At 39.6% G+C, this 15,490-nt stretch overlaps 1 long non-coding RNA gene across 12 annotated transcripts in view; it reads left to right on the top strand.

Annotated features, from left to right (window-relative positions):
• LOC112657565 (uncharacterized) overlaps positions 1-15,490 on the top strand; it is a 319,254-nt gene that overhangs the window by 281,997 nt on the left and 21,767 nt on the right. For 3 of the 12 annotated variants that reach the window (XR_007408370.1, XR_007408373.1, XR_007408369.1), the window contains one exon: positions 80-4,081. The exons of the other annotated variants lie outside the window; for them this stretch is intronic. This is a non-coding gene — a long non-coding RNA (uncharacterized LOC112657565). Of the gene's footprint in view, positions 1-79; positions 4,082-15,490 lie in introns of those variants that run through there. 12 annotated transcript variants of the gene reach the window in all.

Genomic DNA, 15,490 nt, shown 5'->3' with positions numbered 1-15,490 from the left:
GCTGACATAAAAAAAAAAAAAGCCGTTCTCTAATGGGAGTGAATTTTCATAAGCTATTTCCATCAAATCTCATCCTCAGATGCCGCATTTGGCCCCGTGTCAGGCATTCGATTTCTTTGTTGGCGTTGTCTTTCTTATATGAGTGTTTGCAGGTAATCCTCGTGCCAGTTAACGGTCTAATAAATTATATTGAGTGCATTACAGATTGTAATATATTATACGTATTGTTGATTGTTTTCATAAATGTTTTCCAACCAAAATCTGAGACAATAGAAGCAAGTGTTTTAAAGCAAAGTCTATAGATCACAAAGCAAAAAAAAAAAGAACTGGATGGTTTTCCTATTACACTGTGAGGCAATCGCTGCATAATCTCTACCAAAAGATCCCCTTGGGCAATGGAATTTAATCTCTTTGGAGGGACATCCACAGGATTGTCAGCTCCCTCCTTGCTCTGAGCTGCGTTGGATGGCCAGTTTGCTGGCTGCTTGTCTGTTGACTCTCAGGTCCGTTCCCAGGCATCTGTGTTCTTTTACAAGAAGGGTGGAAGTCTGCAAACTTTATTTAACAGACTCCCTTACCAAGCGGCTTCCTTCTGTTCTTCTAGCAGGAGGCCTTAGCAGGAGATTGGAAGGTGGGAATAAGAGAGAGGACATTTTCTCTCCTTTTTTTTGCTTCAGGCGGCTCTTCTGGTGGCAGCAGCCAAAGAATGAGCTTAATCTCCTGGTCTTGGAGAGAAGTGGCAGTGGCAGTGGCTTCCCCAGCAGCGGGAGATTATCCAGCAGGTGCCACAGCAGTGACCATGGGCTCCTGGATAGTACTTTTTCTTTTCCTCCTGCCGGTGGAGTGGAAGTGCTGTCTTGTAGTTACTAATCAAACCCTCCTGCCTTACTCCTTTAACCTCTCCAATATTTAGTGACCAATTTCCTGTCCTGTTAGCTCCATTTGAAATTCTTAAAGTTGTTTCTGTTTTCCTGACTGAGCCCTGACCAGTGAATTTTGTAAAACCATGCAGAATCTGAGAATACAGATGGGAAATACCCAAACGGGGACTCACGGGACTTTGATCGTGCATACAGGTCTCAGTGAGCAAATATTATTAAACTTCCATTGGCAACATGTTGTACTAAATTCTAACAAGGAACAGAGAGTATAAGAGTATAAAGATTGTATATTCAGGCTACAGAGGCTGCTAATTTATGATGCAAGAATTTTGTTCAGACTCTAATCATTTATCTTTATTCTGTTCATATAAACAGATGGTAAAAATAAACAGCTGACATGTCTCATCTCTTCCCTATTAGCCTGGCACTCCGGTTACAGTCCCTCCCCATTTCCCACCATCTTATTCCATCAAATACGTTAAAACTCATGGAAAGCAGGACTCAGTGATGACACGAAGCCCCTTCCTACTTCCCTCGTTGTACTGTGGCTGCAAATTCTGGAAAGCTATCTTTTCTGGTCATCTCTGTTCTGTTAGAAGAATCCCAAATAGATAAAGCATCCATCACTCCAATCTGTTATGGAAATTTTTGTAACATCTCTATTTCAAGTATGACTTTTTATTGCAACTCCTCCCTTGGGTTGAAGGTGGTGGTTATATGAGTCACAGGCACACAGTGTACTCAAAACACTCTCCCCCTAGACTGGCTCTTTGCTTAAATGTCTCAGCGTGTTCTCCCTCAAGATGCCTTCTTACCAAAGAGCCTTCTTAGATCTTACCTTGCCCCTCCCACATCCCCACCAAACCAAATGTGTCGGCATCCTGTAGCGAGTTCAACCTAGGCACAAGCTGGACCCTTAGCTACATAAAATATTCTCCATTCATCAAAGAGTTCAAGTTTCCATGGCATTGTCTGTGCCTATGTTGGGCACCATTGTTAGCGATTTGGATCAATTGATTTCTCTGTGCCTGAATTTCCTTACCATGTTTTTTTTTTTTTTTAAGATTTTATTTATTGATTCATGACACACACACACACACACACACACACACACACAGAGGCAGAGACATAGGCAGAGGGAGAAGTAGGCTCCATGCCGGGAGCCTGATGTGGGACTCGATTCCAGGACCCTGGGATCAAGACCTGAGCCAAAGGCAGATGCTCAACCACTGAGCCACCCAGGCATCCCTCCTTACCACGTTTAAAAGAACAAAGACAAGAACGAGGAGAAATATCCGTGGAATGGTGCTAGTCCACTCCTGATAGGATTTGATTTCAAAATACTTTCTGTAAATACTTGCTACATAAATGCTTTAATTAATGATAATAAAATTCCTTTCACGGTTTTGCTTCAATAACATGGAGTCTCAATGCCCCGTGGTCCCATTTCCTCATCTGTTTCTTCGAAGTCACCTAATATCATAGTGGCATGGGATTCAAGCCCCTTTAGTGTTAATTTAAGGAAACAATTATTTTGACTAACCTTGCAAGCTTCTAGCTCTTTTAATTTGCAAACCAAGGTTAAAGAGATTCTTACTAAAAGTCACGTCAAGTAATGTTTAAAAGTAAAACACCCTCAGCTTTTTTTTTTCCCTCAGCTTTTTTTAAGATTACATAGTACTAAGTAAAGTTTAACTAGGAAAGATTAATATTAAATAATGAACATGTACTGTCCATGTACTCTCTCCTGTGCTGATTATTCAGGAATCATTCTTTGCTGTTAACTAAAGTGTGCCTGTGTGTTTGTGTGTGTTGTGGGTTAAAGTCCCATTTTTTTTTTTATGTCATTCACTCATGTGTGCCAGTGGGGACTTTTGAGGGATCACAATGCAGGGATCAGAGAAAGTGGAAAAGAAGCTCATTTTTTTCAACCATTTTATTGTTGCTTTTGTGCCTGCAAATGCAGCCTGTATAGTAGCACAGGGCTTTAGGGTGAGGCTCACTGCAATACCTTTCTCTTCTATTTTAAGTCTGTCTCAGGGTTAATCATTTCCTCCTAGGAGGTGATGCTATAATAAAGATAATTAAATTGAAATTTAATATAGTGGGGCTTGCACTATAGCTTTATATCAGTTGAGGGTTCTGAGAGAAACCAGCACTGTGAGGGTGGAGTGTATGCTATGTAATTAACAATTATGTTTGTCAGGTTTATGAAACAGAAAATTAATAACACAGAGACTGTGAAACAGTGAACAAAGCTGAAATTCTGAATTAAGGTGACTGGGCTGTCATTTACCCTTGTAGCAATGGGTGTCTTTCTCTTTTGGTGATAGAACATTGGATCGTGTTGATTTACTCATATGTAACTCTTCTCACTCCTAGCCTTGGTTTTTGTTTTTGTTTTTGTTTTCCTCCAAAGAGCAGTGATTCTCAATCTTGGCTGTGTATCACTTGAGGGAGTTTTTAAAAAATCCTCATACCCAGGCTCACCCCAGACCCATCAAAGCAAAACCTCTGGAGGTTGGCCCCAGGCACCGGTATTTTGAAAAATTCTCCAGGGGATCCAAAGTGTTTGGATCACATTCATCAGTGTTTAGTGTGTCCTGTTTCTCTAGAGGAAGGTTTTAGGCTAAAAGAAAAAAGGGAAGAAAAGAATAGGAATGAATTATTGCATATAATTAAGTGTTCTAGAACTGTATTCACCTTGACAAAAAGTGGCAAAGGCATTATTAAGACCGAATGGCCCTTGCTAATGTTTAGATACCTGTGCTTCCTGGGAAAGAAGCTCTGAGTAATCTCAACCCCTCCCTACCCTTCACTCCCTGGCCCCCCAGAAGCCATGAGTGTTTGGGTTTTTTGTTTGTTTTTAAGATTTTATTTATTTATTTATTGATAAGAAACACAGAGAGAGGCAGAGACAAAGGCAGAGGGAGAAGCAGGCTCCCTGCAGGGAGCCCGATGTGGGACTCCATCCCAGGACCCTGGGATCACAAGCTGAGCCAAAGGCAGATGCTCAACCACTGAGGCACCCAGGTGCCCAGCCATGAATGTTTTAAGGTTTCTGAGTGAGGTCACAGAATCTCCCAAATTATTGTGGACAAATGCTGGCTCCTCCCTTGCTTCTCAGGTCTCGGGTAAGCTCTCTGGCAGAATGAGGGGGAAACATGGCCAGAGTGATAATCCCTTAACTGCGAAACAAACATGGATGCTTGGCAAATCCACATTTTAACCATGCCTTAGGGCGGAGAGGCAGCACATGGGGATCTCCTTGGAAAGTGAGTGCTTCTAACATCAAATTAGGCAATTCTTTTTTTTTTTTTAAGATTTTATTTTTTTTATTCATGAGAGACACAGAAAGGCAGAGACATAGGAAGAGGGAGAAGCAGTCTCCATGCAAGGAGCCTGATGTGGGACTCGATCCCAGGATCATGACCTGAGCCAAAGGCAGATGCTCAACCACTGAGCCACCAACGCATCCCCAAATTAGGCAATTCTTGCCCTGAGGTGTAGGGTGAAAGGCTGATTTATACACACACACACGCACACACATATGTAACACACAAGTACAAAATAATCCTGGATAAATAGTTTTTCTTCATTGTTCTCTTTAAGAAGTTGTCCTCTAGAGAAGATTAGGAGTGAGTTTATTATTTATTTATGTGCCTAATTTTTCTGTGGTAAAAGATGTATTTTGAAGCTACTCTTCATGCTCTTATTGAGAATGTCTAAATTTGACAACAGTAGCAAACTGTCTAAATATGCTTGCAAAGACTAATTACTAATTGAATTTTGCCTCTTTTCTAGGAACATACCCTGTACTTAAGAAGAAGTGGGGAGGGGGAGATTGTTGTGTGGGAGTCAGCCTGCATCATGGGATTTATATGCTGAAAACTTTCTTCTTTTTTTCCTGTTTCAATTTTGACACAAACCACTGGAGTTAAAGACGAACTAGATAAACTTTGTTTTGCTCCAGCATAATCATACTTGAAGGAAACAATGTATTTCCTTCTCACCATAGCCAGCGTGATTATAAATGCTTTTTTTTTACAGTCGGCCATATATAACATAACCGCAGAACTTTGATAACAATTATACTCACTCAGATCAGTTTTTCCGACTGTGTATTTTTCTACAGAGATTATTGAGATTTTTCTGCTGTTAATTCAAAGGAATGAGAAAAAGTAATTATGCATGTGACTGAGAACAAAAGACTTAAGCCTATTAAAATATTAAAGCCTTGAAATTGAAATTGGGTTAATCACATTTATCAATCCAACTCATTTTTAATTTGCTTTCTCTTTTATTAAATACTACTGCTTATGTTACTTATGGATGTATCTAAGTAACCAAATAACTAGAGGGTAGCCTTATAGTTTGGGCTCTTTCAGCTCATTTTGGTCCCTGTGATGACCACTCAGACATGACAAGTAGCTCTCTAAAGATTTCAGCTTTGTCAGGCTGGATTAGATGTCCCCAAATTGTCCTGGTCTCATAGATCTTACCTAAAATCTCATACTGTCAAACTGGTCCTAACTTTTCTACCAGCAGAGTATTTTAGGGCCCCTGAGTGGTTCTAGTCAGTTATGTATCTGACTTCGGCTCAGGTCGTGATCCCAGGGTCCTGGATTCGAGCCCTGTGTTGGGCTCCTTGTTCAGCAGAGAGTCTGCTTCTCCCTCTCCCTCTGTCCCTCCCCCTGCTCATGCTCTCTCTCTCTCTTAAAATAAATAAATAAAATATTTTTTAAAAAGACTTTTTTAAGCTTCTGAAGAATGGAGACTGTTTTTAACAAGTAGTTTACATATATTAATGATTATTTAAAAAAACACTAAAAAACAAATTCCTGCAATTGGAATTATAAATGATCTAATCTTTACCTGATGCAAAACATACACTTTTTAAATGTCTAATTCTAAATATAATACATTGACTAAGGCCAAAGTGAAACTTCTATGAACAGTCTCTGGGTAAAGTGACGTTTAGACAGATGTAATTCATAGACGGTTCTTGACTTACGATGCTTCAACTTAACGTTTTTTTGACTTTTTGTGATATGAAAATTATATGTTCAGTAGGAACTGTACTTTGAATTTTGAATGTTGATCTTTTCTGGGGCTAGAGATATACAGTATGATCCTCTCCCCTGATGCAGGGCAGTGGCAGCCACAGCCCCCAGTCAGCCAGGATATCAGGAGGTTCAACAATGGACATACTTACAGCCATTCTGTCCCCAGCCCACCATTCTGTTTTTTACTTTCAGCACAAGAGTCCATAAATTGCATAAAATATTCGACTCTTTATCATCACTTAGGCTTTGTGTTAGCTGATTTTGCCCAATTATAAGCTAATGTGAGTATTCTGAGAATGTTAAGGTAAACCAGGCTAAACTATGATGTTTGGTAGCTTAGGTTGATAAGTGCATCAATTTATGTATTCTCAACTTACAGTGGGTTGTCAGGATGTAACCCCATCATAAGTCAAGGGAGATCTGCATTTAAGAGATATTTTTGAGATCTTCATAATATAATGATAAGCTTACAGTTTCTATAATGTTAGTAAATCAGAACAAAAATCCCTTTATATACAAGAAAAGCATTTTCCAATCATTAGCAATGTGTAAAAATGAACAAACAAGCCTAATCTGGGGCTTTAGCTTGTGTATGTGATGTTGATCAAGCTGTTATTTTGTTTCCACAATTGCCCCATGGTAGGATAAGCAGGTGAAAAAACCCAGGAATAAACAACCATACCTTCCTTGGTTGAGAGTATGGTCAACATAAATAATTTGCAATGTAATTGCTGATAAGGAGTCGGCTCTCTCCTGCATGGAAAGGACTCTTAGTTCCAGGGCTGCCCAGAAAGCCTTTGCTTTATCATTAATGTTGATTGCTTGGTTGGTAGCACATCTTTTTTTATAGAGACTTTCAGTTAACTTGCAGACCCTCAGAATCTCATTATACCGGAGGATAGAAAGGGGTATTCCAGACTGGTGATTGGTTCTTTTGCTTGGGAGGTTGGAAAGTTGAGAGGGACCTAAGTGTAGCCTTGGCCAGGGCTGGGTAAGCATATGCCACTTGTTTCCTTGGGCCTTCTGGTAGGCTGTTTAAAGGCCACTCAAAGAGCCCACAGTAAAAGAAGACCATGAGCAACACGGTACCCTTGCCTACTAAGATAGCTGAGCATAACCAAGAAGATGTTTAAGCTCCCAGACATATGCATCTCTACCAGCCACATAGTCCGTGGTTGCTCATTACTGACCAGGGGACCATGGTCTTCTAGAGTTAATGTATCAAGTGTACAAAATATATGGCATTCATTCCAAAATATGTCCTGTTGGTGGGACATGCGGAATCGGCTGAAAGGGGAGGAGCTACTGGTTGGTGCATACCTAAAAAGGCCCTGAATTCTCGTTAAAAATGTATATTGTATACTCATGTCCATTTGCTGAATATACCTTTTGTTGACATATAAGCTACCATAGAGTGACTACCTTAACAGATGTGGCATGGTTTGCAAATTAGTGCTTCATTTTTACTAAAATAATTGATACAGAAAAAGTTCACTTGGATTTGAAATCGGAAGACATTATCTCAAGAAATTTCAATATAATTGATAATTTAAGAAAAACTGGTCCTTCAAAAAGATCCATAGGATGTGAGGGTGATCTGGCTGTGACATCTGTCACCCTGTTGATTGCCAGGGTTGATTAGGCTGATCTGGCTGGCTAGACAGGTGTCCCTTCCTCTCTCATTGCTCTGTGTGCATCCTCCTGAGGCTGCATACTTGGTCCAAGTGGAGGACTTTCCTAGACAGAAGGGGATCATTCTTGGGTCGAGGGTATAAAAGTAGGTGTGTTCCTCTGCTAGAATCTTCAAGCAAGCTCTCAAGGTCCATTTATAGGAGAACGTAGGGTAGTCAAGCTTCCAAGACTCCAGACACATCCAAATGAGGCACTGCATGTGGCAGTCTGCCCTTCTTTAAAAATTAAAAAAAAAAAAAGGATCCTTAGAGCCTTTTGAAAAGTCAACTGCTATAACTGAAAGGTTTTAAAGATGTTTTAGGGGTGCCTGGGTGGCCCAGTTGGTTAAAGCGTCAGACTCTTGGTTTTGACTCATGTCTTCATATCAGGGTCATGATCTCAGGTTATGATCTCAGGGTTGTGATCTCAAGTAGTGAAATCCACAGAGTCGTCGGGATCCGTGCTTAGTGGGGAGTCTGCTTAAGACTTTCCTTCTCCCTCTGTCCCTTCCTCTGAACGCAATCCCTCTCCCTCTAAAAATAAATAAATAAAATATTTTAAATAAATACATTATGTACTCATTTACATGTATTTAATAGGTCACAAATACCAAGAATTTGAAGGAACCATCATTGCAAAGCATTGGCTAGGAAGTAGGCATAGCCCTTTCAAGATTACAACCTGGTAAAAAAAGAGACATATTTGCAGAAGCAAACTCAAATTTCTCTTTAAATATTTTGACATAATTGTATTGGAAGTTTGACTTAAAAAGGATATCTTTTCTAATACTTTCCATTTTATTTCTCTTACCACAATTTTACAATATAAGTAAATTAAAAGAATATTGGTAACCAATCCCCAAATAGATATTCTCAAACTCTTTCTGGTTTACCATGGCGAATTTAAATAATATTATCATTTTTTTGTGTGCTTCATGAAAAAAAAAAGATTGGGAAGACTTATTTATCAAGCTTCAAATACATATTTCTATGTTTAAGGGATGTATTGAGATTCTATCATTATCTATCTATCTATCTATCTATCTATCTATCTATCATCTATCTATCATCATCATCTATCTAGATTACAAGAGTAAAATCATCTCTCCTCTGCAGATCATGTGTTTCTTTTTCCTTTCCTCCCTCATCCACTCACCTAGTGCATTAATATGCATTTCCCCTTCAAAGGGTAGTGCAGAATGGAATATTCATTATGAGACAAGATATATTAATGCCATTCTGATGAAAGAATGTCCCACAGACCGCTATGTGTACATATACAAACCCCAGGGCTGAGAATGTTCTTCAACTATGGATTATAGGCAAGTATAAAACTACTAGGAATGTAAAGACAAGCCCAGCATTTCATGTTTTTAGGCTAATTCTATGATGTCATAAAACCAGCCAAAGCATAAGGAAAACGAGGATGATAAAAGCTGATTGACCTCCTGCATCTAAAATCCGAAAAATGAAAAGTATCCCCCCACATATATGTGGCTAGTCCCTCATCCCGTTTCTTTCATGTCCTCACTAATTTACCTGCTCAAGTACAATTTTTCTGAGATCATTTATCAGTTGGGCAACCAGCACCTATTATGTTAGATCTGAGAGACCCAAATACTTGCTAGTTCTTCTGGCACAGGTACGGTTTGAGCATTGTAAGTGCCTCGCAATTAACCAAGCCTTTTTATTATTTTGGACTCTCCACGTCACTGCCTTCTTTCACCATAGAAGATGAAATGACAAGGTTTTGAAAGTGCATTTTCTTATTTTCTATAATATGTATTTTTAAATCACACTGACGGTTTTACTCCACAGCACACGAGCAATTGCTCAACTTTTTATGAATATCTCTATCCCAACAAAATCACTCAGGGAAGAGATGTTTAAGGAGACAGATTTCAGCTTCATGCTTCAGAGGGGTGGTTGTAAATCATGGCATGGGAGGAGGAAAACAAATATAAAAATGATGAAATGTACCTGGATAGGAGTGTGTTTTTAATCACTATTTTTATAGGCAGGTGCAATTCTCAAAACTTTTTCTCGGTGGGGCCATACTATGTGAGGTTCACCTGCCAGCCTTTCTGTAGAATCAACGGCTACTCTCTGTTCTGTTCATGACCATGCCTACTTCACTTTGTGGGAAGCAGAATTCCAAGTCTGGAATGTTTCAGGGGACACCTAACCTTTCCAAGATGGGGCTTCTCCCAATCTTTCTGCCTTGTGAAGGATTTGCTTGTAAATAGATGTCAGCCTTGAACTGGGACTGCTTCCTGAATTGCTTAGAGCTAGCTACAATTTACCAGCCTCTGAAGTGGCATTAAAGCAATGTTCATTTTTTAATGAGTATTAAATTTACTTTTAGCCAAACCCTCTAGCTGACAATGAAGTGTTCGTTGGGCTTGCTATTGGCTCTCTCTTTGCTAATTGCTCTGCTGCCTGTGATTACTCTCTCTCTCTCTTTGGATGCTAAAGCTTAATGTTTGAGTCTTATACTTAATTTCAAGTAGGAACAGCAGTAAAACTCTCCAGATTTCAAGTCTCTGAGTAGGGTCCCTCCTCAATTATGAAACAAAGCCACATAGCGAGGTGGAAAAAACATGAGTTGTCAGAGAAGATCTAGATTTGAGTCCTGACCCTACCGCTCTATCGGGGATTGGTTAACTATCACCTGTGCACCAAATCCAGCTCACCACCCCATTGAGCCTGAACTTCAAACTAAGAATGGGTTTTGCATTTTTTTAATGGCTGGGGGAAAATAAAAAGAACAGTATTTCAAGGCAAAAATTATATGAAATTCAAATTTCAGTGTCCGTAAATAAAATTTCCTGGAATATAGCCATACTCATTCATTTATGCATGGTCTATGGCTGCTTTCCTGCAACAGCAGCAGACTTGAATTGTTGCAACAGCAACCATATGGCCCACAAAGCCTAAAATATTCACTATCTGGCCCTTTACAGAAGCACTTTGCTGATCCCTGATTCACACAGTTGATTGATCACGGGCTGGTTAATCTACTCTCAGGGCCTCAGTGGCTTCATCTGTAGACAGGGATCAATAACCATGGCGACATCACAGAGCGATGGTGAAGAACAAATGAGGTTATTATCTCTCAGCATCTAGAAATCTCATTGTTTCCAAAAAAATCAAAACAGAATTACTGGTTGTTAGCCGTTGCAAAAGTAAAAACAGAATTATTGATTATTGGTTGTTTCATTCTGATCATTGGACTTATCCTTCTACCAGTTTGACTCAATTTATTTTTAAATAGATGATGTATGGTCTATGTAATACATTTATTCAGATTAGACATGATTTAGAACTAGGCAATTTAAAGGAGTCTAAACACATACTTATTGAATGCCTGTAATGACCCTGGTGCTCATCCTTGAAAGATGGATTATATAGAAACGAAGCTGCTTCATTCTCGCAAAATACCTTTTGAAAAAAGTTCTCAAAAGCATATCTATGTGTATAATTTTTGCCACTCGATCCTATTTATGATGTGTCTATAGGTTCCCTTTCATTGTGCCTAGATCACCAAAAGAAGACAGCGTAAACCCACATCCGTCAAACATCTTTGGGCTCTGGGCTACAGTTACATAAAAAATAAAGGGAATAATAAAAGTATTTATTCTACTTGTCTGACATACATTAGGTTTACCCCTAGGACAAACTCAAATAAGTTAGAAGGTTGCTTACATTTTCCGCCTCAAATTCTACCTCCCAAACAGGTTTTTGAATGAAAATCCAATACGGACTTCTCATCTGATAGGAGGAAGGCATTTGCCATGTTACTAATGAAGGAAAAAAATAGAGGAAATCCATTTGGTTCTTTCCTGATTCTTGTCCAAAAGCAATTGCCTCCCGCTGCGGACTGCTCTCACTGTTCAAACAGTGCTGGTTTAGGCCAGGCCTTCAGTCTATTTTGATCTAGGAGAGCTAACTTCTTTGATGTGTATCAGTGGCTTCTAAAATGCTCTGCCAGGTTTAATCAAAGGTACATAACTTCAACAAAAATAAATGGCAAGAAATGATCACAGAGTCGCGTGCAGGGTTTGTAAGCAGCCTCCGGACTTTGCTGGGCCGGGCCCCCTCCTCAGAGGACAAATGTGGAAGCGTAGAGAGTCTTTCTCAGATGAAATAATTGCAAAGAAACACAACAAAGGGAGGCAGGCCAATATTCTCAGGCTTTCTGATTTCACCATGCAGCTGATATTCCTCTTGCCTAGGGGCTGGGGCCCACCGAGGCTCTGTAGGGTGCCCCCAGTGAGTGTGTGACCCGGGCATGGAGTCCAAGCCCAGGCCAGGGTCTCCAGAGCCTGGGCCGGGAGGTGGGGAAAGTACTAGATATGAACATTAGTGCTCACATGAGGGACCTTCCCCCGCTGGGGCCACGTGGGTGGTCACTTGCTGGCCTCTTAACCCACGGATCCAAATATGAGGATGGCATTGTGCATCCAGATGCTCCATAACACAAATAAACAGCGAAAATATCCTTTCAGCTTGGCACTGATCCTATCACTACAGTAAAAGTGTTTTCCAAGCATTTTAAACCTCTTGCCTCAAAAATGGTTTCAGATGTGCATATATATGCACGTATCACTGTCAATTCACATAAAGCACACAATCTAAAGTTATTATTAATATTTTTTAAGAGTTTATTTATTTATTCACGAGAGATACAGAGAGAGAGTGAGAGGCAGAGACAGAGGCAGAGGGAGAAGCAGGCTCCGTGAAGGGAGCCTGATGTGGGACTCGATCCCAGGTCCCCAGAATCACACCCTGGGCTGAAGGCGGCGCTAAACCGCTGAACCACCCAGGGATCCCCAATCTAATGTTATTATTATTACAAGATATCTTAGACTTTAACTTCTTGTAAGGATGATGTCTGATGCTTTCTTTCTGATCCTCAGTGTGTATTATTTGAGGCACTCGCCAGAGGTCTCTACACCATATTTGGAAACCACTATGTCATCTAGATAACTTCGAGTGACTTTCTGAAAAGTCCATCAAAATATTAAAAATCCAAAACTACAGGATGTTTCTTTCTTTTAGGCTAGCCTTGTGATTGGATAAAATCCTACCTGACCACTATCCCTGGTCTTCTGTTGTTAATCACTCCTATGCATTTCTCTTTTTCCTCTTTTCCCAAAAGAAACTGCCCCCCAACCCACCTGTCATTTCATCCTATTACATGTCCTTAAATACTGAAAATATTCTGACAATCATCAGAGCTTTATCTCCTATTGGACCACTCCCCTCAACTGTAGATTCACACATCAGTTTTAACTTAGCATGGCTAAAACTGAATTAGATGTCCCCACCACACATACCTGTCCTGCCCTGAGTCCTTATCATCTCAGAAAATGCGAAAACATTCTACTAGATGCCGAGACCAAAGGTGGATTCACCTTTAACTTTCCACTTTCTCTCACTCCCTCCATTAGTCCATCCTGTTGTCTGGACTTTCCAAAGGCAGGCATATACTTTATATCACCTTTACTAATAAAGGTGATAATTCTAATTATCACTAATTATCACTAATTCTAATTATCAACTAATTCTCTAGTCCAGCCCACCATCATCTCTTACACAGACGATCACAATAGACTCCTTCAAGTCCTCTGTATGTGGAGATTCCAGAATGGACTGTTCATTATTTTTTATTATTAATTATTTTTAGAATGAAGAAAGAGAATGTATGTGGGAGTTGTGGGCAGAGAGAGAGAAAGGGTCTTAAGCAGGCTCCGCCCCCAGGGCAGAGCCCAACATGAGGCTCCTGAGATCATGACCTGAGCCAAAATCAAGAGTCAGGCACTTAACTAACTGAGCCACCCAGTTGCCCCCAGAATGCACTGTTTAAAACATAAGCTAGGTCAGGGCAATTCTTTGCTCAACATTCTCCAGTGGCTTCCCATCTCATTTAGAGAAAAAGAAAGAGGATCTTACTGCCCTTGCCCTTTATAAAGATTTCAACTTATACACTCTCAGTTTTTTATGCTCTGTCCTCTTGCTATTCCTAGAATTCACTGGCTAACCTTTTACCTCAGGACCTTTGCACTTGCTCTTCTGCCAAATAGTCATCTCCCTATTCCCCTACTTTCTCCTTTTTTTCTGTCTTTTTCAAATGTTCTCATCTCAGTGAATTCTCTCCTGACCAGCCTATTTTAAATTGCAAGCCATCCTACTTACCCTGTGTCTTCTTTTCCTCTCACCATCAGACAAATGGCACACTTAATTAATTTATTTTCTGTTTCACTTGCCTAGAATGTAAAGCTCTGTGAGGACAAGGATTTTTGTTTCATCCGTTGCTGTGTTTGTAGTACAAACAACAGAGCCTGGAACATAACGGCTTCCCCGAAAATGTATCTGAATGGATGGCTGGATGTACGTGGACTATGGGTGAAAGTGATCTACACCAGATGTGGTTAACTCCATTGTCATAGAATTAATGACAACTATTAAATCTTCCTTATAGAAATTCCCATAGTTTTTAAACAAAATAATGAACATATTTATCATCAGAAAAAAATTAAAGTCTTATCAAATATATTTTAATGTTTAAACAAAAAGGGTATGAAAGAAACAAAAGGAAGAAAACAAAATCGTGCGTGCATACAGATGACTATATCATAAATATGCACAAATATATGCACATAAAGAAAACAAAGCAGGCCACACTATTTGCAATGTCTTCACATGCCAAAACTATGAATCATATTTTTTTCTTATTCTCCTTTATTTCTTTTCATGAATGAGCATGCGTTCTTTTACAGCAAAACAAATCAGCTTTTAAAATAGAGATTAGGGGATCCCTGGGTGGCGCAGTGGTTTAGCGCCGCCTTCAGCCCAGGGCATGATCCTGGACACCTGGGATCGGGTCCCACAATGGGCTCCCTGCATGGAGACTGCTTCTCCCTCTGCCTGTGTCTGCCTCTCTCTCTCACTTTCTCTCTGTGTCTCTCATGAATAAATAAGTAAAATCTTTAAAAAAATAAAATAGAGGTTAAATGAATTGTCATACACACATATAAATGGAAGAATAAGTCAATATATAATCTTAGCTCTCAGTTACTCATGAGCAGTCCTAATTAAGTTGCTAACGATTTTGTTATTTACATTTTTAAAATTTTTATTAAATCCTTTATCTTTCTGTCTTTCTATTCGGAGATAAAATTTGACTAAGAGAAGTAAAATACATCTTTTTGCCTCAAGTTTATTTCTTACTTTTGTTGAGAACGTTTCACAAATGTGTATTCCTGGATAGTTAAATTAAAATCTTCAGTAGACTGTAGTAGGATCACTTTATGTTCTCAATTCTTGAGTTCTTTCTTTTATATATATAAATATTTTATTTATTTATTCAGGAGAGAAAGAGAGAGAGAGAGAGAGGCAGAGGGAGAAGCAGGCTCCATGCAGGGAGCCCAACGTGGGACTTGATCCCAGGTCTTCAGGATCAGACCCTGGGCTGAAGGCAGGCGCTAAACCACTGAGCCACTGGGGCTGCCCCTCAACTCTTGAGTTCTTTAAGGAGTAACAGTGATCCGATGATCCCATTGTTAAAAACTATTTTGATTAATTCTATATTTTCAAAATATTCTAGAACATTTTAATAAAATACACTTAAGTAATAGTCCTTTAAAAGATTGTTCTGCTGCCATCAGGAAGGATATTTGCTAAAATGAAAGGCTCTTCTTTCACCCTTGGCATTGATAGCGATTAATCAGTACAACAATGATCAAAACCTTTTCTGGTTGACCTCTTGCTGGGCTTTTTTTTGCATCTGTTGCTGGCTATTGCCTTTTGGAACATAAGCTTGTATGTTTATTTTGCAGGACTCATTTTACTGTTACAAAGGAGGATGATT

This window comes from Canis lupus, chromosome 35 (genome assembly GCF_003254725.2).
Source record: "Canis lupus dingo isolate Sandy chromosome 35, ASM325472v2, whole genome shotgun sequence".
In the NCBI taxonomy this organism is placed as follows: Eukaryota; Metazoa; Chordata; class Mammalia; order Carnivora; family Canidae; genus Canis; species Canis lupus.
The sequence above is the reverse complement of the archived record's forward strand: the minus strand, read 5'-3'. Positions and strand labels throughout refer to the sequence as shown.